Below are 19677 nucleotides of genomic sequence, written 5' to 3'. Positions count from 1 at the left end.
TTGTGAAAGAAAACATTCAAGAAGGTAGTATTCGTGATCAATTAGATATTTGTTCAATTGAAATTGTTAAAGAAAATATTGAAATTGATCTTGATGATTTTATCAGGTATCACTCGTTACCAGGATCAGAGAAAGAATTTGATGCAAAATATGAGAACAAAGACGAACCACCCATATTGGAGTTAAAACCCTTGCCAGAAGAATTGAAGTATGCATTTCTTGGAGAAGATGAAACATATCCAGTGGTAATTTCTTCCAAACTAGAAAGTGATCAAGAAGGTAAATTAGTTGATATGCTTAAAAGACATAAAAATGCAATTGGTTGGACACTAAAAGATCTCAAGGGCATTAATCCACTAATTTGCACACACAAAATTCATTTAGAAGAAAATGCTAAAACATCTCAACAACCACAAAGGAGATTAAATCCACTCATGAAAGATGTTGTGAAAACTGAAGTTCTCAAACTACTTGATGTTGGGATTATCTACCCGATTTCTGATAGTAAGTGGGTAAGCCCAACACAAGTAGTTCCAAAAAAATCTGGCATCACAGTGATAAAAAATGAAAAAAAGTGAATTGTTAACAAGTCGAGTCCCATCTAGTTGGCGGATGTGTATTGCTTATAGAAAATTAAATGACGCCACTGGAAAAGATCATTTTCCATTACCATTTTTGGATCAAATTTTAGAAAGAGTAGCAGGTCATCCATACTACTGTTTTCTTGATGGATATTCAGGTTATTATCAAATTCCCATTGCACTCGAAGATCAAGAAAAAACTACATTCACATGTCCTTTTGGAACATTTGCATTCAGAAGGATGCCATTTGGTTTATGCAATGCCCCAGCAACATTTCAAAGATGTATGCTAAGCATTTTTTGCGACATGGTTGAAAATTGTTTGGAAATTTTCATGGATGATTTAACTGTCTTTGGGAATACATTTGATAATTGTCTTGAAAATTTGGAAAAAGTTTTAAAAAGATGCGTGGAAAAAGGTCTTATTTTAAATTGGGATAAATGTCATTACACGATTACTTCTGGAATTGTTTTGGGACATGTCGTGTCATCTCATGGAATTGAAGTTGATAAAGCAAAAGTTGATGTCATTGCCAATTTACCCCCTCCAAAAACCATTAAAGAAATTCGCTCATTTTTGGGACATGATGGATTTTATCGGAGGTTTATAAAGGGCTTTAGTTTAATCTCTAAACCCATTTGTAACCTCTTAACAAAAGACACTGCATTTGAGTGGACTCAAGAATGTCAAAATGCTTTTGATAAAATTATTCGACATTTAACATCAGCTCCTATCATGCAACCTCCTGACTGGTCTTTACCATTTGAAATCATGTGCGATGCGAGTGATTATGCAGTCGGTGCAGTACTGGGTCAAAGAAGAAACGGTAAGCCTTATGTGATATATTATGCAAGTAGAACTTTAAACAATGCACAAATGAATTACTCCACAACTGAAAAAGAACTACTTGCTGTAATATTTGCATTAGATAAATTTCGTTCTTATTTGATTGGATCAACGACTATTGTGTTTACTGATCATTCTGCTATTAGATATTTGTTGACCAAACAGGATGCAAAGCCACGACTGATACGATGGATTTTGTTACTCCAAGAATTTGACATTGTGATCAAAGATAAAAAAGGAACCGAGAATGTCGTAGCCGATCATTTATCGAGACTAGTAACAGGATCATCTTGTGAAATGACACCAATTAACGATAGTTTTCCTGACGAACATCTATTTTCAGTTACTACTACACCTTGGTTTGCTAACATAGTAAATTTTCTTGTGACAGGAAAAATGCCACCGCAATGGAGTTCCCAAGATAAAAAAAAATTTTTGAATGAGGTAAAAAACTTTTATTGGGATGATCCGTATCTGTTCAAGTATTGTCCAGATCAAATTTTTCGACGTTGCATATCCGACAATGAGGTTAGTAGTGTCATTAAATTTTGTCATTCAGAAGCATGCGGAGGACATTTTTCTTCAAAGAAAACGGCTGCAAAAATCTTGCAGTGTGGATTTTATTGGCCCACTTTGTATAAAGACACCCACGAAATCTGCAAGATCTGTGAAAATTGTCAAAAATTGGGTGCGATTTCAAAAAGAAACATGATGTCTTTGAATCCTATCATTGAAATCTTTGACTGTTGGGGAATTGATTTTATGGGACCTTTTCCATTGTCGTTTGGATACTTGTATATTTTAGTTGCAGTTGATTATGTTTCCAAATGGATAGATGCAATTCCATGTCGAAAAAATGATCATAAAATCGTCATCAAATTTTTAAAAGAAAATATTTTTAGTAGATTTGGAATTGCTCGAGCCATGATAAGTGATGGGGGAACTCACTTTGTTAATAAACCATTTGCTTCATTAATGAAAAAATATGGTATTACTCATAAAGTAACTACTCCTTATCATCCTCAAACAAATGGACAAGTTGAATTAGCTAATAGGGAGATAAAGCAAATTTTGGAAAAAACTGTTAACTCAAATAGAAAAGATTGGTCTCTGCAACTTAATGATGCACTTTGGGCATATCGAACAGCTTTTAAAACATCATTGAATATGTCTCCCTATAGGTTGGTTTATGAAAAATATTGTCATTTGCCTGTGGAATTGGAACATAAAGCTTATTGGGCGATCAAAACATTAAATTCAAGCATGGATGATGCCAACAAATTGCGTAAATTGCAACTTAATGAACTCGATGAACTCAGAAATGACGCGTATGAGAATTCAAGGATTTATAAAGCAAAAATCAAATCATTTCATGATAAAACAATTCTTAGAAAATCTTTTGAGATTGGTAAAAAAGTTTTGCTTTATAATTCTCGACTTCACATATTCCCAGGAAAATTACGATCAAGATGGACAGGCCCATATGTTGTAAAGCATGTGTATACTTATGGAGTTGTGGATATTGAAAATCCTAAAAATGGTGATATTTTTAAAGTAAATGGACAAAGGCTTAAACCATTTTTAGAAAATGAAATCTTTCAAGAAGAGTTTATTTCCCTTCTGATCCTTGATTTTTTTTTGTTGCATTTAAGTTTGTTTGTTTTTATTTTAGGTTTTCTTAATATTTTTATTTTCCCGGTTAAATGGCGGATAACGGTACTCCGTGACTCTCATAGTCGGTTAAATCAGTTTCCCACAATTGCTGATACAAAAATAAAAAAAAATAATTTCTTTTCAAAATGGATGAAATTCTCTCAAAAATTTGTAAATATTTTCCCTCTGTTTCTGAAAATGTTCTAAAAAAAATTTATGCAGGAAGGTGTGAAAGATTGAGATTGCTAATGCAAAAAGGAATTCCAGAAGATATTCGTCTTGTAATAGAAGCTAAGGTCCGATTAGGAGGAGAAGTTCCACAATCATTGCTCATTCGGTAATTTGCCTGGATTAGGAAAAAGCACTTATGCGAAAAAACGAAGGGCCAAAAGTTTAGAGGTTTGTCATAAGTGTGCAAGATGGACTTGTGACAAACGATGCAGATCTTTGGGATGTGTTTCAAATAACAGAGAAGATAAAATTGGTTTCATTAAAAATGTGCTGAGTAAGGAGTCTTTAGATAACATCTTATTGACTCTTGAGACGCATTCTAGTGGACATGTGCATATTGAACTTCTCCGTTTATGGAAACAATTCCAAGATGAGCGTCATAGTCTTGGGAATCCGACTAAAAAAGACCCTGTTTGCCAATTTATAAGAAAATTGGATGGGAAGCATATTCTCGACTCATAGAAGGCGTTGAAGCCGTTTCTGGACGTAAAACCAGAGGAAAATTGTGAGCCACAATCACACTACTGTTTATATGCGTGTGTCATTATTGTTTTTACTATTTATTCTGTTTACAGCTGTGACCCATAGTTTTGTCATGATAACATATTACACCTCTAAAATCTCTCATCTTTCTCTCTATTTTCGCAGAAAAAAAAAAAGAAAGTAAAAACATGGTTGGATCCTCTGCACAAACATTGAAAAATATTTGTGTATTTTGTAGGCCGAGTCCTGGAAAAAATAAAGTGTTTGTAGAAGCAGCGAATAATCTTGGAAAAATATTGGCTGAGAGAAAAACTCACTTGGTATATGGGGGAGGTAATATTGGGTTAATGGGATCTGTTTCAACATCTGCTCATCTTGGAGGTAGTCAGGTTTTGGGTATTATTCCTATAGCTTTAGCTGAAGGAAATATTACAGGTGTTACGATTGGGGAGGAATTAAAAGTTTCTTCTATGTATGAAAGAATCACTCAAATGATTGAAAATTATGATGCTTTTATTGCACTACCAGGTGGTTTTGGTACATTAGAAGAAATTTTCACACTGTTTCTTGGGCACAACTTAATATCCATAATAAACCTGTGGGCTTGTTGAATATCAATAATTATTTTGACAGTTTTTTGACATTTCTTGATTAAGCTATGTAACAGAATTTCATTTCAGAAAATTCACGACGGATGTTCATCTGTGCTTCGACTGCCGACCAATTAATTGATGATTTGGAAGCTTTTGTTCATAAGCCTGATCCGATGATAACAAAGATCAATTGGTCGCAATCAAGCAGTAAGAAAAGGAAGTTGGATCATTGATTCAAAAGTCATGGATTGGTTTGCGTTTGTTTCAGTTTGTTATCTTCAATAAAATTCCAGGTGATATCTCTTTCATTACGTACTCTTTATTAATAGTTATTTTGACATTAGAGACAATGTCATATTCTGATTGGGGGGAGAACAAACTTATATAAAAATAAATAAATAAAAAAAAATAATATATATTATTTTAAAATAAAATCATGTTTATTATTTGTATCTTAGTAATTTTTGCAAAAATTGTCATACATTACATGTTTGAAAGATTTAAATTAGAACATGCATTAATCTATTTAAGAATGTTTAAATTTTTATTTGAAAAAAAAAGTCAATTTTAATATTCTGATCAATATAAAAATATGATTTATGAAATATTTTTGAGTGATTAACCATTGTGATAATATCAGGTATTAAAGTATATGGCCCAAGATATACCTTATAAGAGTGCCTATAATTTTAAACTCACACATATTTTGTGAGTGAGTGGAGAGGACTGAGAAAACAGCTTTCGAGCCTTTATTGATCATGAGAGAGACTATCTATTGTTTAGATCTTGAGTTCTTATTTTGAAGAAAAAAAAACGATATTTCCTGAAAAAAAACGGAGAAAAATACAAAAAGAAAGATATTGAATATCTATGTAATTTTTAAGTTATATGCTACGACCCATATATCTCTCATAAAAAAAAAACAAAAAACAAAAAAGAGAGAGAAATTTATTGTACAAATTAAATAAATATGTGGTCAAGAAGCATAAACTTAGTCTGATTCCATGAAGTTATGCAAAAAAAAAAATATCAGGAAAAAATATATAATAAGAACAACTAGATTTTGAATCAATGGATTTTCTATCTTTTGATTAGTTTGGCTCGTTTGTCTGTCTGCATTCTGTAAACCATTTTTCTGAGCATTTATCTGTATTCCAACTCCATGAGAGAAATCGTTGCCATAAATTGAAACATTTATTAACCTGTGAGGATATGGAGTTGAGACTCTTACTAGGAATTTCTGAAGGCCGTGTACATTTAACTACCTGAAATAAGCTTTGAATTGATCATCTCAAATTATTTCATAAATTATAATTATGATGATCTTGATATAACTTTGACAGTTTTCAAATTTAATTTAAACACTTAGATAGTTTTGATTACATTTCCATTTAAATTAATCAATATGTTTTGTATTGCTATTAACGCTTAAATTGCTAGGGACTAGCAATAAGCTTGTTGGAAGGTGTGATAAACATAAAAATTGTACATTAATTAAATAATTTATAATATAAATATATAGTTTTTGTTTTATTAAATGTTTAAATATTATATGTTTTATAATAAATTGTATAAAATATAAGTTGTTGTGTAATTACAAGTTTTTAATATTTTTTACAGGTTCGATAAAACAAGAATAAACTTTGCGTTGCAAATGGGATTAAGATGATTCTTGGACCTGTAGAAAGTTGATGTTAATATCTACAATATTGGTGTCAAGCATGAGATAAAAATCCTCTCACAATTGGGATCAAATTAAGCAACAAATAAAGTTACCAAAGGAGTGGCAGTTTTACCATGCTCTAGTATTTGACCATATCTCTCAAATTACTTGGTCAAATGATTTGAAAAAAATACCACAACTAGACAACTCAATTATCCACATGTTTCTTTTTATGTGAAGAAGCAAATTCCAAGAAGAAGATTTTCAAAAGTGATGTGTAATATAATATAATATCTTGGAACACCAATGAAGACTTTTGTGTAAAAAAATAATATTTTATTTGTGGTTGTCTTCCCAAATTTGGCTATAAATAGGGGTGCATTGTAATGTATTGAGATATCCCTCATTCTATGAACAAACCTTTGAGTTCAAAATATTTCTCTCTATATTTTTCCTTTATTTCTTCATTTAAATATAATTAACATGATAATTTCATATTCAAAGTTTTACAGTTTGAATAATGAATAGCTAACTTCCTAAAGTTGAGATGAAAAGGTGAAACTCTTGGCATGATAATAAGGTTACTAAAAGGTAAGAATCTATGTTTTATATTATTTAATCATTATTTATTGTTTATGTTATATTTATTTCTTTAAGCATTTTTATACCATACTTATAAGTGGGAGTTTTGATTTATTGTTGCTATATGTTACACTAAATTCTTGGAACCATTTAAATGTTAGTTTGGTATTACCAACCATTTAAAGTGGATGTCTTGATTTATTATATATGAATATATTATAATATTAATTTCTTGGTACTATTTAAATGTTAGTTTGGTTTTACCAACCATTTAAAGTGGGAACCTTGATTTACTATATATAAATATATCATAATATTAATTTCTTGGTACCATTTAAATGTTAGTTTGGTTTTACCAACCATTTAAAGTGGGAACCTTGATTTAGTGTTTACAAATATATATAGCACAATAAATACTTGACCACATTTATAAGTTTTAGTATATATTATATACTTATAAGATAATAATATATAACATAATATAAATATGATTATTTAATATATTGGAACCATTTTATTAAGTGGGTTTCAATATTGTTCGTTAATGTTAACTTTATTAAAATATCAAGAGTGGATCCTTTAATCTCAACTACTTAAATTAAAATTTGAACAATTAAAATTTACCCATTAAAGATTCAAACAATTAAAATTAAAAAAAACAAAAAACAAAAACAAAACAAAAAGACATTGTAGTGGACTTGTAATTACCTTAGCTTCCCTGTGAATACGATATTCGGACTCACTGAATTATAATACTTGTGGACAACCTGCTCTTGGGAGTGCAACAATCAAAGTCGCAACAGAAGTCATTGTGTTGCACCCCTTTTCGTGTTTTTCTATTTTTGATTACTTGTTGACAGACGATTTTCGGCTCAAATCATCTGAATCTCGATCGGGACCAGATAAGACATGTGAAATCAACGTAGCTCGGGCACTGCCGGATTTGGACAAAATTGTAGCCTAATTTGATTGTAAACGGGCAAACGAACGAGACTCATTACTCCGCAATGAGCTGGCGAGATTTTAGCCAAATTCCTTCTCTAAAAGCCTCTAATTTGCGATTTTCCGATTCTGTTAAGCTTATGTTTACTCGACAAATCCGCTTAGGTAGTTCGAAATTCGATTCATGTTCCAGTTTATCGTATCTCAAACATAAAAATAGCTTTACATTCGCTATTTTCTTCTTCTTTTTTTTTCTATTTTCTGGGAACATTTAGCGATTTTTGTTGTCGTGATCCGGTTCTGTGCGGAAGGGTATGACGCAGATTACTACGGAGACGGTTAACTCATGAAAAACAATTATTTCGAGCCTAACTTCATGGTTCTGATTGGGCGAGAGAAGTGCCGCGTGTTTTCCATCGCCGCCCGCTCTAACGTAGCTCGAGCACTGCCGGATTTGGACCAAATTGTAGCCTAATTTGATTGTAAACGGGCAAACGAACGAGACTCATTACTCCACAAGGAGCTGGCGAGATTTTAGCCGAATTCCTTCTCTAAGACCCTCTAATTTGCGATTTTCCGCTTCTGTTAAGCTTCCGTTTCCTCGAGAAATCCGCTTAGGAAGTTCGAAATTCGATTTCGGTTCCATTTTATCGTATCTCAGCCATAATAATAGCTTTACATTCGCTATTTTCTTCTTTTTATTTTTTTTTTCTCTTTTCTGGGAACATTTAGCAATTTTTTTGTCGTGAGCCGGTTCTGTGCGGAATGGTATGTCGCAGATTACTCCGGAGACGGTTAACTCATTAAAAAAAATTTTCAACTGTTTTAGCCATAATTTACGTAAATGGTCGCGACACGAGGACTTCCCAGGGAGGTCACCCATCCTAGCTCTTCCATCGCACCAGAACGCTAAACTTCATGGGTTTGATTTGGCGAGATCAGTGCCGCGTGTTGTCCATCGCCGCCCGCTCCACACGTACTCGAGGGATATAAGAATAAACATCCTACTCAATGTCAGGTGCGATCATACCAGCACTAATGCACCGGATCCCATCCGAACTCCGGAGTTAAGCGTGCTTGGGCGAGAGCCGTACTAGCATGGGTGACCCCCTGGGAAGTCCTCATGTTGCACCCTTTTCGTGTTTTTCTATTTTGGATTACTTGTTGACAGACGATTTTCGGCTCAAATCATCTGAATCCTCATCGAGACAAGATAAGACATGTAAAATCAATGTAGCTCAGGAACTGCCGGATTTTGAAAAAATTTTAGCCTAATTTGATTGTAAACGGGCAATCGAACGAGACTCATTACTCCGCAATGAGCTGGCAAGATTTTAGCCGAATTCCTTCTCTAAGAACCTCTAATTTGCTATTTTCCGCTTCTGTTAAGCTTCCGTTTCCTCAAGAAATTCGTTTAGGAAGTTCGAAATTTGATTCTGGTTCCATTTTATTATATCCCTGTCATAATAATAGCTTTACATTCGCTATTTTCTTCTTCTTGTTTTTTTTTCTATTTTCTGGGAACATTTAGCGATTTTTTTGTCGTGAGCCGGTTCTGTGCGGAAGGGTATGACGCAGATTACTCCGGAGACGGTTAACTCATTAAAAAGAATTAGTTTGACTGTTTTAGCCATAATTTACGTAAACGGTCGCGACACGAGGACTGCCCAGGGAGGTCACCCATCCTAGCTCTGCCATCGCGCCAGAACGCTTAACTTCATGGTTCTGATTGGGCGAGAGAAGTGCCGCGTGTTGTCCATCGCAGCCCGGTCCACACGTACTCGAGGGATATAAGAATAAACATCCCATTCAATGTCTGGTACGATCATACCAGCACTAATGCACCGGATCCCATCAGAACTACCAAGTTAAGCGTGCCTGGGCGAGAGAAGTACTAGGATGGATGACCCCCTAAGAAGTCCTCGTGTTGCACCCCTTTTCGTGTTTTTCTATTTTTGATTACATGTTGACGGACAATTTTAGGCTCAAATCATCTGAATCTCGATCGAGACCGGATAAGACATGTGAAATCAACGTAGTACGGGCACTGCCGGATTTTAACAAAATTGTAGGCTAATTTAATTGTAAACGGGCAAACGAACGGGCATCATTACTCCGCAACGAGGTGGCAAGATTTTAGACGAATTCCTTCTCTAAGACCCTCTAATTTGCGATTTTCCGCTTTTGTTAATCTTTCGTTTCCTCGAGAAATCTTCTTAGGAAATTTGAAATTCGATTTCGGTTCCATTTTATCGTATACCAAGCATAATAATAGCTTTACATTCGCTATTTTCTTCTTCTTATTTTTTTTCTATTTTCTGGGAACATTTAGCGGTTTTTATTGTCGTGAGCCGGTTCTGTGCAGAAGGATATGACGAAGATTACTCCGGAAACGGTTAACTCATTAAAAACAATTATTTCGAATGTTTTAGCCATAATTTACCTAAGCGGTCGCGACACGAGGACTGCCCAGGGAGGTCACCAATCCTAGCTCTGCCATCGCGCCAGAACGCTTAACTTCATGGTTCTTATTGGGCGAGAGCAGTACCGCGTGTTGTCCATCGCCGCCTGCTCCACACGTACTCGAGGGATATAAGAATAAAAATCCCATCAGAACTCCGAAGTTAAGCATGCTTGGGCGAGAGCAGTACTAGGATGGGTGACCCCCTGGGAAGTCCTCGTGTTGCACCCCTTTTCGTGTTTTTATATTTTTGGTTTCTTGTTGACATACGATTTTTGGCTCAAATCATCTGAATCTTGATCGGGACCAGATAAGACATGTGAAATCGACGTAGCTCGGGCACTGCCGGATTTGTACAAAATTGTAGCCTAATTTGATTGTAATCGGGCAAACGAACGAGACTCATTACTCCGCGATGAGCTGACGAGATTTTAGCCGAATTTCTTCTCCAAGACACTCTAATTTGCGATTTTTCGCTTCTGTTAAGATTCCGTTTCCTCGAGAAATCCGCTAAGGAAGTTTGAAATTCGATTCTGGTTCCATTTTATCGTATCTCAGGCTTAATAATGGCTTTACATTCGCTGTTTTCTTATTCTTATTTTTTTTTCTATAATTCTGGGAATATTTTGCGATTTTTGTTGTCGTGAGCCGGTACTGTGCGGAAGGGTATGACGCAGATTACTCCGGAGACGGTTAACTCATTAAAACAAATATTTCGACTATTTTAGCCATAATTTACGTAAATGATCGCGACACGAGGATTTACCAGGGAGTGTCACCCATCCTAGCTCTTCCATCGCGCCACAACGCTTAACTTCATGGTTCTGATTGGGCGAGAGCAGTGCCGAGTGTTGTCCATCGCCGCCTGCTCCTACGTACTCGATGGATATAAGAATAAATATCCCACTCAATGTCAGGTGCGGTCATACCAGCAGTAATGCACCTGGATCGCATTAGAACTCCGAAGTTAAGCGTGCTTGGGCGAGAGCTGTACTAGGATGGGTTACCACCTGGGAAGTCCTCGTGTTGCACCCCTTTTCGTGTTTATCTATTTTGATTACTTGTTGACAGACGATTTTCGGCTCAAATCATCTGAATCTCGATCGGGACCAGATAAGACATGTGAAATCAACGTAGCTCGGGCACTGCCGGATTTTGACAAAATTGTAACCAAATTTGATTGTTCCGCAATGAGCTGGCGAGATTTTAGCCGAATTCCTTCTCTAAGACACTCTAATTTGCGATTTTCCGCTTCTGTTAAGCTTCCGTTTCCTCGAGAAATCTGCTTAGGAAGTTCGAAATTCGATTCCAGGTTCCATTTTATCTTATCTACGGCATAATAATAGCTTTACAATCGTTATTTTCTTATTCTTAATTTTTTCTATTTTCTGGGAACATTAACAATTTTTGTTGCCGTAAGCCGGTATGTGCGGAAGGGTAAGACGCAAATTACTCCGGAGACGGTTAACTCAATAAAAACAATTATTTCGATTGTTTTATCCATAATTTACGTAACGGTCGCGTCACGAGGACTTTCGAGGGAGTCCACCCATCCTAGGTCTGCCATCGTGCTAGAACGCTTAACTTCATGGTTCTGATTGGGCGAGAGAAGTGCCATTTGTTGTCCATCGCCGTCCGCCTCCACATGTACTCGAGAGATATAAGAATAACAATCCCACTGAATTTCGAGTGCGATTATACCAGCACTAATGCACTTGATCCCATCAGAACTCCGAATTAAGAGTGCTTGGGACGACAGCAGTACTAGGATGGGTGACCCATTAAGAAGTCCTCGTGTTTGCACCCCTTTTCGTGTTTTTCTATTTTTGATTACTTGTTGACAGACGATTTTCGGCTCAAATTCATCTGAATCTCGATCGGGACCAAATAAGACATTCTTATTTTTTTCTATTTTCTGGGAACATTAGCGATTTTTGTTGTCGTGAGCCGGTTCTGTGCGGAAGGGTATGCGCAGATTACTCCGGAGACGATTAACTAATTAAAACAATTATTTCGACTATTTTAGCCATATTTAAGTAACGATCGCGACACGAGAACTTCCCAGGAGGTTCACCCATCCTAGCTCTTCATCGCGCCAGAACGCTTAACTTCATTGTTCTGATTGAGCGAGAGCAGTGCCGCGTGTTGTCCATCGCCGCCCGCTCCACAGTACTCGAGGGATATAAGAATAAACATCTCATTCAATGTCGGGGCGCGATCATACCAGCACTAATGCACCGGCTCCCATCAGAACTCCGAAGTTAAGCGTGCTTGGGCGAGAGCAGTACTAGGATGGGTGACCCCCTTGGAAGTCCTCGTGTTGCACCCATTTTCGTGTTTTTCTATTTTTGATTACTTGTTGACTGACGATTTTCGGCCTCAATCATCTGAATCTCGATCGGGACCAGATAAGACATGTGAATCAACGTAGATCGGGCACTGCCGGATTTAGACAAATTGTAGGCTAATTTGATTGTAAACGGGCAAACGAACGAGACTCAACACTCCGAAACGAGCGGTGCCGGGCGAGATTTTAGCCTAATTCCTTCTCTAAGACCCTCTAATTTGAGATTTTCAGCTTCTGTTAGGCTTCTGTAGGCTTCTTTTCCTCGAGAAATCCGCTTAGGAAGTTCGAAATTCGATTCCGGTTCCATTTTATCTTATCTCAGGCATAATAATAGCTTTACATTCGCTATTTTCTTCTTCTTATTTTTCTTTTTTTCTGGGAACATTTAGCGATTTTTGTTGTCGTGAGCCGGTTCTGTGCGAAAGGGTATGATGCAGATTACTCTGGAGACGGTTAACTCATTAAAAACAAATATTTCGACTGTTTTAGCCATAATTTATTGTAAACGATCGCGACACGAGGATTTACCAGGGAGTGTCACCCATCCTAGCTCTTCCATCGCGCTAGAACGCTTAACTTCATGGTTCTTATGGGCAGGAGCAGTGCCGAGTGTTGTCCATCGACGCCCGCTCCTACGTACTCAAGGGTTATAAGAATAAACTTCCCACTCAATGTCGGGTGCGATCATACCAGCACTAATGCACCGGATCTTATCAGAACTTCCGAAGTTAAGCTGTGCTTGGGCGAGAGAGCATTACTAGAATGGGTGACCCCTTGGAAGTACTCGTGTTGCACCCCTTTTCGTGTTTTTTTCTATTTTTGATTACTTGTTGACAGACGATTTTTCGGCTCAAATCATCTGAATCTGATCGGACCTGATTAAGACATGTGAAATCAACGTAGATCGGGCACTGCCGGATTTGGACAAAATTGTAGGCTAATTTATTGTAAACGGGCAAACGAACGAGACTCTTTACATCAGAAACGATTGTGGGTGGCGAGAATTTTAGCCTAATTCCTTCTCTAAGACCCTCTAATTGAGATTTTCCGCTTCTGTCAGGCTTCCGTTCCCGAGAAATCGCTTAGAAAGTTCGAAATTCGATTCTGGTTTCATTTTTATGTTATCCCAGGCATTAATAATAGCTTACATTCGCTATTTTCTTCTTCCTAATTTTTTTTCTATTTTCTGGGAACATTAGCGATTTTTGTTGTTCGTGAGCCGGGTCTGTGCGAAAGGGTATGACCAATATATCCGGAGACGGTTAACTCATTAAAAACAAATATCTTCGACTGTTTTAGCCATAATTTACGTAACCGATCGCGACACGAGGATTTACCAGGGAGTGTCACCCATCCTAGCTCTTCCATCGCGCTAGAACGCTTAACTTCATGTTCTTATTGGGGCGGAGAGCAGTGCCGAGTGTTGTCCATCGCCGCCCGCTCCTACGTACTCAATGGATTATGAGAATAAATTCCCACTCAATGTCGGGTGCGATCATACAGCACTAATGCACCGGATCTTATCAGAACTCCGAAGTTAAGCGTGCTTGGGCGAGAGCAGTACTAGAATGGGTGACCCCTTGGAAGTACTCGGTTGCACCCCTTTCGTGTTTTTCTATTTTTGATTACTTGTTGACAGACGATTTTCGGCTCCAATCATTCTGAATCTCGATCGGGACTGATTAAGACATGTGAAATCAACGTAGCTCGGGCACTGCCGGATTTGGACCAAAATTGTAGCTCAATTTAATTGTAAACGGGCAAACGAACGAGACTCTTTACTCCGAAACGAGGGTGGCGAGATTTTAGCCTAATCCTTCTCTAAGACCCTCTAATTTGAGATTTTCAGCTTCTGTCAGGCTTCCGTTTCCTCGATAAATCCGCTTAGAAAGTTCGAAATTCGATTCCGGTTTCATTTTATCGTATCCCAGGCATAATAATAGCTTTACATTCGCTATTTCTTCTTCTTAATTTTTTTTCTATTTTCTGGGAACATTTAGCGATTTTTGTTGTCGTGAGCCGGTTCTGTGCGAAAGGGTATGACAAATATTACTCCGGAGACGGGTTAACTCATTAAAAACAAATATTTCGACTGTTTTAGCCATAATGTACGTAAACGATCGCGACACGAGGATTAACAGGGAGTGTCACCCATCCTAGCTCTTCCATCGCGCTAGAACGCTTAACTTCATGGTTCTTATGGGCGAGAGCAGTGCCGAGTGTTGTCCATCGCCGCCCGCTCCTACGTACTCAAGGGATAATAAGAATAAACTTTCCCACTCAATGTCGGGTGCGATCATACCAGCACTAATGCACCGGATTCTATCAGAACTCCGAAGTTAAGCGTGCTTGGGCGCGAGCAGTCAGTACTAGAATGGGTGACCCCTTGGAAGTACTCGTGTTGCACCCCTTTTCGTGTTTTTCTATTTTTGATTACTTGGTGACAAACGATTTTCGGCCTCAAATAATCTGAATCTCGATCGGGACTAGATAAGACATGTGAAATCAACGTAGCTCGGACACTGCCGGATTTGGACAAAATTGTAGCCTAATTTGATTGTAAACGGGCAAACGAACGAGACTCATTCCTCCGCAATGAGCTGACGAGATTTTAGCCGAATTCCTTCTCTAAGGCCCTCTAATTTGCGATTTTCCGCTTCTGTTAACTTCCGTTTCCTCGAGACATCCGCTTAGGAAGTTTGAAATTCGATTTCCGGTTCCGCTTTATCGTATCCCAGACATAATAAAGCTTTACATTCGCTATTTTCTTTTTTTTTATTTTTTCCTATTTTTCTGGGAACATTTAGCGATTTTGTTGTCGTGAGCCGGTTCTGTGCGGAAGGGTATGACCCCGATTACTCCGGAGCCGGGTAACTCATTAAAACTATTATTTCGAATTTTTTATCCATAATTTATATAAACGGTCGCTGACACGAGGTCTTCCCAGGGAGGTCACCAATCCTAGCTCTGTCATTGCGCCAGAATGCTTAACTTCATGGTTCTGATTGGGCGAGAGCAGTGCGCGTGTTGTCCATCGCCGCCCGCTCCACACGTACTCGAGGGATATAAGAATAAACATCCCACTCAATGTCGGGTACGATCATACCAGCATTAATGCACCGGATCCATCAGAACTTCGAAGTTAAGTGTGCTTGAACGAGAGCAGTACTAGGGTGGGTGACCCCTGGGAAGTTCTCGTGTTGCACCCTTTTTCGTGTTTTTCTATTTTTGATTACATTGTTGACAGACGATTTTCGGCCTCAATCATATGAATCTCGATCGGGACCTGATAAGACATGTGAACTCAACGTAGCTCGGGCACTGCCGGATTGGGACAAAATTGTAGTCTAATTTGATTGTAAAGGGGCAAACGAACGAGACTCATTACTCAGCAATGAGCTTGCGAGATTTTAACCAAATTCCTTCTCTAAGACCCTCTAATTTGCGATTTTCCACTTTCTGTTAACCTTCCGTTTCCTCGAGAAATCGCTTAGGAAGTTCGAAATTCGATTTCGGTTCCACTTTATCGCAACCCATGCATAAGAAAAGCTTTACATTCGCTATTTTCTTCTTCTTATTTTTTTCCTATTTTCTGGGAACATTAAGCGATTTTTGTTGTCGTGAGCCGGTTCTGTGCCGAAGAGTATGACCCAGATTACTCGGAGACAAGTTAACTAATTAAAAACAATTATGTCGACTGTTTTAATCCATAATTTACGTAAACGGTCACGAACCGAGGACTTCCACGGGAGGTCACCCATCCTAGCTCTGCCATCGCGCCAGAACACTTAACTTCATGGTTCTGATTGGGCGAGAGCAGTGCCGCGTGTTGTCCATCGCCGCCCGTTCCACACGTACTCGAGGGATATAAGAATGAACATTCAACTCAATCTCTGGTGCGATCATACTAGCACTAATGCACCGGATCCCATCAGAACTCCGAAGTTAAGCGTCCTTGGAAGTCCTCGTGTTGCACCCCTTTTCGTTTTTTCTATTTTTGATTACTTGTTGACAGATGATTTTCGGCTCAAATCACTTGAATTTCGATCAGGACCATATAAGACATGTGAAATCAACGTAGCTCGAACATTGCCGGATTTGGACAAAATTGTAGCCTAATTTGATTGTAAACAGGCAAACGAACGAGACTTTTTACTCCGCAATGAGCTGGCGAGATTTTAGCCGAATTTCTTCTCTAAAACCCTCTAATTTGCGATTTTCCGCTTCTGTTAAGCTTTCGTTTCCTCGAGAAATCCGCTTAGGAAGTCTGAAATTGATTCCGGTTCCATTTTATCTTATCTAGCATAATAATAGCTCTTTATATTCGCTATTTTCCTATTCTTATTTCTTTCTATTTTATGGGAATACTTAGCGATTTTTGTTGTCGTGAGCCGGTTCTGTGCGGAAGGGTATGACGCAGATTACTCCAGAGACGGTTAACTCATTAAAAACAATTATTTCGAATGTTTTATCCATAATTTATGTAAACGGTCGCGACACGAGGTCTTCCCAAGGAGGTCACCCATCCTAGCTCTGCCATCGCGCAGAATGCTTAACTTCATGGTTCTGATTGGGCGAGAGCAGTGCCGCGTGTTGTCCATCTCCGCCCGCTCCACACGTACGCGAGGCATATAAGAAAAAAATCCCACTCAATGTGGGGTGCGATCATACCAGCACTAATGCACCGGATCCCAACAGAACTCCGAAGTTAAGCGTGCTTGGGCCAGACCAGTACTAGGATAGGTGACCCCCAGGGAACTCCTTGTGTTGCACCCCTTTTCGTGTTTTTCTATTTTTGATTACTTGTTTACAGACGATTTTTGGCTCAAATAATCTGAATCTCTATCGGGACCTGATAAGAAATGTGAAATCAACGTAGCTCGGGCACTGCCGGATTCGGACAAAATTGTAGCCTAATTTGATTGTAAACAGGCAAACGAACGAGACTTTTTACTCCGCAATGAGCTGGCGAGATTTTAGCCGAATTTCTTCTCTAAAACCCTCTAATTTGCGATTTTCCGCTTCTGTTAAGCTTTCGTTTCCTCGAGAAATCCGCTTAGGAAGTCTGAAATTGATTCCGGTTCCATTTTATTTTATCCTAGGCATAATATAGCTTTATATTCGCTATTTTCCTCTTCTTATTTATTTCTATTTTATGGGAATACTTAGCGATTTTGTTGTCGTGAGCCGGTTCTGTGCGGAAGGGTATGACGCAGATTACTCCAGAGACGGTTAACTCATTAAAAACAATTATTTCGAATGTTTTATCCATAATTTATGTAAACGGTCGCGACACGAGGTCTTCCCAAGGAGGTCACCCATCCTAGCTCTGCCATCGCGCAGAATGCTTAACTTCATGGTTCTGATTGGGCGAGAGCAGTGCCGCGTGTTGTCCATCTCCGCCCGCTCCACACGTACGCGAGGCATATAAGAATAAAAATCCCACTCAATGTGGGGTGCGATCATACCAGCACTAATGCACCGGATCCCAACAGAACTCCGAAGTTAAGCGTGCTTGGGCGAGACCAGTACTAGGATAGGTGACCCCAGGGAACTCCTTGTGTTGCACCCCTTTTCGTGTTTTTATATTTTGATTACTTGTTTACAGACGATTTTTGGCTTAAATAATCTGAATCTCTATCGGGACCTGATAAGAAATGTGAAATCAACGTAGCTCGGGCACTGCCGGATTCGGACAAAATTGTAGCCTAATTTGATTGTAAACGGGCAAACGAATGAGACTCATAACTCCGCAATGAGCTTGCGAGATTTTAACCAAATTCCTTCTCTAAGACCCTCTAATTTGCGATTTTCCACTTCTGTTAACCTTCCGTTTCCTCGAGAAATCCGATTAGGAAGTTCGAAATTCGATTTCGGTTCCACTTTATCGTATCCCAGGCATAATAAAAGCTTTACATTCGCTATTTTTCTTCTTATTTTTTTCCTATTTTCTGTGAACATTTAGCGATTTTTGTTGTCGTGAGCTGATTCTGTGCGGAAGGGTATGACGCAGATTACTCCGGAGACGGTTAACTCATTAAATACAATTATTTCGAAAGTTTTATCCATAATTTATGTAAACGGTCGCGACACGAGGTCTTCCCAGGGAGGTCACCCATCCTAGCTCTGCCATCGCGCCAGAACGCTTAACTTCATGGTTCTGATTGGACGATAGCAGTGCCGCGTGTTGTCCATCGCCGCCCGCCCACGTACTCGAAGGATATAAGAATAAACATCCCACTCAATGTGAGGTGCGATCATACCAGCACTAATGCACGGATCCCATTAGATCTCCGAGGTTAAACGTGCTTGGGCGAGAGCAGTACTAGGATGGGTGACCCCCTAGGAAGTCCTCGTGTTGCACCCTTTTCGTTTTTTTCTATTTTTGATTACTTGTTGACAGAAGATTTTCGGTTCAAATCATCTGAATCTCTATCGGAACCAGATAAGACATGTGAAATCAACGTAGCTCGGGCACTGCAATATTTGGACAAAATTGTAGGCTAATTTGATTGTAAACGGGCAAACGAACGAGACTCATTACTCCGCAATGAGGTGGCGATATTTTAGCCAAATTTCTTCTCTAAGACCCTCTAATTTGCGATTTTCCGCTTCTGTTAAGCTTCCGTTTTCTCTAGAAATTTGTTTAGGAAGCTCAAAATTCGATTATGGTTCCATTTTATCGTATCCCAAGCATAATAATAACTTAACATTCGCTATTTTCTTCTTTTATTTTTTCTATTTCTGGGAACATTTAGCGACTTTTGTTGTCGTGAGCCGTTCTGTGCGGAAGGGTATGACGCAGATTACTCCGGAGACGGTTAACTCATTAAAAACAATTATTTCGACTGTTTTATCCATAATTTACGTAAACGGTCGCGACACAAGGACTGCCCAGGGAAGTCACCCATCTAGCTCTGCCATCGCGCCAGAACGCTTAACTTCATGGTTCTGATTGGACGAGAGCAGTGCGCGTGTTGTCCATCGCCGCCCGCTCCACACGTACTCGAGGGATATAAGAATAAACAATCCACTCAATGTTAGTGCGATCATACCAGCACTAATGCACCGGATCCCATCAGAACTCCGAAGTTAAGCGAGCTTGGGCGAGAGCATTACTGGGATGGGTGACCCGACCCCCTGGGAAGTCCTGGTGTTGCAGTCTTTTCGTGTTTTGCTATTTTTGATTATTTGTTGACAGACGATTTTCGGCTCAAATCATCTGAATCATGATCAGGACCAGATAAGACATGTGAAATCAACGTAGCTCGGGCATTGCCGGATTTGGACAAAA

General features: G+C 38.5%; 8 non-coding genes and 5 pseudogenes across 8 annotated transcripts; all 13 read left to right on the top strand.

The window, feature by feature from the left end:
* The first annotated feature begins 8591 nt into the window (after positions 1-8591).
* LOC142517220 (5S ribosomal RNA) lies at positions 8592-8710 on the top strand. Its single transcript, XR_012812978.1, has one exon. It is a non-coding gene; the product is annotated as a 5S ribosomal RNA (ribosomal RNA).
* Positions 8711-9392: 682 nt separating this feature from the next.
* LOC142509989 (5S ribosomal RNA) lies at positions 9393-9511 on the top strand. Its single transcript, XR_012808131.1, has one exon. It is a non-coding gene; the product is annotated as a 5S ribosomal RNA (ribosomal RNA).
* Positions 9512-10951: 1440 nt separating this feature from the next.
* On the top strand, positions 10952-11071 carry LOC142509357 (5S ribosomal RNA). Its single transcript, XR_012807534.1, has one exon. It is a non-coding gene; the product is annotated as a 5S ribosomal RNA (ribosomal RNA).
* Positions 11072-11723: 652 nt separating this feature from the next.
* LOC142512713 (5S ribosomal RNA) lies at positions 11724-11843 on the top strand (annotated as a pseudogene).
* Positions 11844-12246: 403 nt separating this feature from the next.
* LOC142515691 (5S ribosomal RNA) lies at positions 12247-12365 on the top strand. Its single transcript, XR_012811523.1, has one exon. It is a non-coding gene; the product is annotated as a 5S ribosomal RNA (ribosomal RNA).
* Positions 12366-13059: 694 nt separating this feature from the next.
* LOC142512630 (5S ribosomal RNA) lies at positions 13060-13181 on the top strand (annotated as a pseudogene).
* Positions 13182-13870: 689 nt separating this feature from the next.
* On the top strand, positions 13871-13986 carry LOC142512078 (5S ribosomal RNA; annotated as a pseudogene).
* Positions 13987-14671: 685 nt separating this feature from the next.
* Positions 14672-14793, top strand: LOC142510286 (5S ribosomal RNA). Its single transcript, XR_012808409.1, has one exon. It is a non-coding gene; the product is annotated as a 5S ribosomal RNA (ribosomal RNA).
* Positions 14794-15475: 682 nt separating this feature from the next.
* Positions 15476-15592, top strand: LOC142511846 (5S ribosomal RNA; annotated as a pseudogene).
* A 1448-nt stretch (positions 15593-17040) lies between these two features.
* Positions 17041-17159, top strand: LOC142517321 (5S ribosomal RNA). The gene has a single exon (XR_012813073.1). It is a non-coding gene; the product is annotated as a 5S ribosomal RNA (ribosomal RNA).
* Positions 17160-17837: 678 nt separating this feature from the next.
* LOC142506884 (5S ribosomal RNA) lies at positions 17838-17955 on the top strand. The gene has a single exon (XR_012805158.1). It is a non-coding gene; the product is annotated as a 5S ribosomal RNA (ribosomal RNA).
* A 677-nt stretch (positions 17956-18632) lies between these two features.
* Positions 18633-18750, top strand: LOC142507932 (5S ribosomal RNA). Its single transcript, XR_012806169.1, has one exon. It is a non-coding gene; the product is annotated as a 5S ribosomal RNA (ribosomal RNA).
* Positions 18751-19424: 674 nt separating this feature from the next.
* Positions 19425-19548, top strand: LOC142511369 (5S ribosomal RNA; annotated as a pseudogene).
* The last annotated feature ends 129 nt before the right edge of the window (positions 19549-19677 follow it).

Source organism: Primulina tabacum, chromosome 10 (genome assembly GCF_025594145.1).
Source record: "Primulina tabacum isolate GXHZ01 chromosome 10, ASM2559414v2, whole genome shotgun sequence".
NCBI lineage: Eukaryota > Viridiplantae > Streptophyta > Magnoliopsida > Lamiales > Gesneriaceae > Primulina > Primulina tabacum.
This window is presented reverse-complemented; position numbering and strand designations above follow the sequence as displayed.